This window comes from Pollicipes pollicipes, unplaced genomic scaffold (genome assembly GCF_011947565.3).
Source record: "Pollicipes pollicipes isolate AB1234 unplaced genomic scaffold, Ppol_2.1 Scaffold_4881;HRSCAF=5763_pilon_pilon_pilon, whole genome shotgun sequence".
NCBI lineage: Eukaryota > Metazoa > Arthropoda > Thecostraca > Pollicipedomorpha > Pollicipedidae > Pollicipes > Pollicipes pollicipes.
Genome location: NW_023596576.1, coordinates 39,640,334 through 39,642,648, shown reverse-complemented (window position 1 = coordinate 39,642,648; position 2,315 = coordinate 39,640,334). Strand labels below are relative to the sequence as shown.

Here is a 2,315-nt window from a genome sequence, read left to right as displayed (position 1 = left end):
GCTATCAGTGAGCAGGCTTTGCTATTACGGCGGGTTTTCACGTAAACCGCTTGAACAGCATGGAAATGTGTAAAATGGGCGCCGCATGCCTCTTAAACCGTTCCGCCCCCCTCCCCCCCCCCTTGCGTTCTCCGGGTCTGTGGGCGCCGCAGTCCAGCGGACCGGGCCGGGCCCAACGCCGGCGCTGGCCGTGGACCAGGCCATCCCGGCGTCGGGCCTGGCCCAACCCTACGATAGTCAGCTGAACACAGACGCCCTTTACGGCTGCGGACGGATCACAGAATCGACCCGGCCGGCAGGCACGCAACGCGCTTCATGCGGTCGTGAGGCGGCCCGTCATCACGGCGACGCCACCCGTTGTCGATGCTGATACGTCCCTGCTTTGAGCCGTTGTCTGCGCCGTAGCTCAGGGCAGCCTCGAATGCCCGCTGCAGGGTCAAGCCCATCGACGCCTGTATTGTGTTTGGAAGTGGTTAGGCTTACGTTGGCTCAGGTTGTCAAAGGACCAGAAGGCTTTCACTTCACTTCAAGCATTTTGGAGAGTGGCGGTAGGCATGGGCAGAGGCGAAGAGACATAGGCGAGGACATAGAGAAGTGCGGCGTGGAGAGGTGCGTAAACACTTGGCAAAGATAAAGGGGGTTGCGGCAAGAACTGCGGCGAATGAGCAAGATAAGCAGTTGCGCATCTCAAAATAACTCGCGGTTGTAAAGAACACTTATAAGTTCCCCTCCTTCCAGCAAAAATGCATCGATAAGAGGTCTGAGCATGGATGGCAGTTATACATAGTACTTTTGTACCAGTTGCAAATGATACAAGATGCGATGTACTGCGAGGCTCGGACCCCAACGTGTATTTGCGATGCGCGGCCTCCTCGCTCCACGTGTGAGCCGATGGCCAGCTGTGACGAGAGTGTCTGGCTGGCAGACTCGAGGGGCACGCCTCGCACGCTGACTAACACCAAGGGCCGCCGCCGGAGGCCCGGCTCCAAACCCCTCACCGTCGCCCTCAACACGTCCGACACGATGTTCGCCAACTTCGTCGAGAAGTGCCTAACGTGAGTACGAGCCATTAACTTGCGACCGCCGGGGTTGAAAGTGTGCTCCTTCATGTTTCAGAAACGAATTGGGAACAGTGGTAGGTAGACCCACCACGTTTGGAGTGAGGGAAGACTTGCATAATTTTGCCTCCATGCGCAGTAAACCTCTTCTTTGTTGTCAATCATTTTCATGAAAGTGCGTAACGACACATTCGCACAGATCACGTCAATGTTGAATGTAAACCGTAAGATAGATGCGATGAATGGATTTCACCTCAACCTGGTGCGACCTTAATTAGCCATGACCCTAATCTGACATGGCCTTGACCTAGCATGACATTAACCTGGAATGATCTTAATCGGACCTGGCCTTGGACCCTGATCTTTATTGACACGATGGTATGATTCTGAAACACAACGCTTGTCCTTTCGTTTGGTGTCAAATGCACGTCAAGTCTATGACTAACATTACACACGCTAGAAGGCCCCAAATTCTTTCAAAATTTAGGTGATGTGGTAATTTTGTAGATGTTTTGCGCGAGCTCAGACGTCATCAATCGCGTGACCGTAGTCGTGTCATTGATTCCGGGGCGATATTGACCAGGGCTGTGGATTCTCGTCTGAATGACCCCGATCCGACGATTGAATCCCTAGACACTTGGAGTACTTTTAACCGTGACGGACGATGGTGGATAAAGGAATATCCCCAGCAGCGCGGGGTCAAAACCTGTGTTCGTGGGCAAGAACTGTCGTAAGAGATTTTATGGAAGTACAAGTTGCCACCGAGTTTGGCCTATAGTGTAAACCGTGTCGCTCATGTCTCGCTGGATTGTAAGCTTCTCAGATCAGTGCAGCCGCCGCGGACTGTCCTGCGCGACTTGAGGCCGTCGAGAAATTACTCGCGACATTAAATCGCAGTGAACCACCGAGATGTGTTCAGGGAAGTACGAGCCGTTGTGAGAGCACCCCATGCAGTATCAAGTTTTCTTGTGTCTTAAGCTCCTGCGTCGATGCGCCAGGGTCACCGCCGTTCGCCACCAGTGCCTCCTTGACCAGCCGCGCCGCGTGCGACCGTCCGAACCGGGGCCTCTTCCCGGCACCGTCAGCACAACTCCCCAGGGTGTACTGCACAGATCGCCACTCGTCTTCGCACGACGCTCTGGGGCGCGATCGATTACGCTCATTTCGGGCATGCGCTGTCCCTCTCCCACGCGCAACTCCGAATGCCGCCCGGCGTAGGGAAGCAGCCGTGTGCATACTGGCATGCCGCTTTTTTGG

At 54.9% G+C, this 2,315-nt stretch overlaps 1 pseudogene; it reads left to right on the top strand.

Moving 5' to 3' along the window:
• The window catches only part of LOC119100365 (dual specificity tyrosine-phosphorylation-regulated kinase 2-like), a 13,869-nt pseudogene extending 12,810 nt beyond the window's left edge, over positions 1–1,059 (top strand).
• Positions 1,060–2,315: the final 1,256 nt, after the last annotated feature.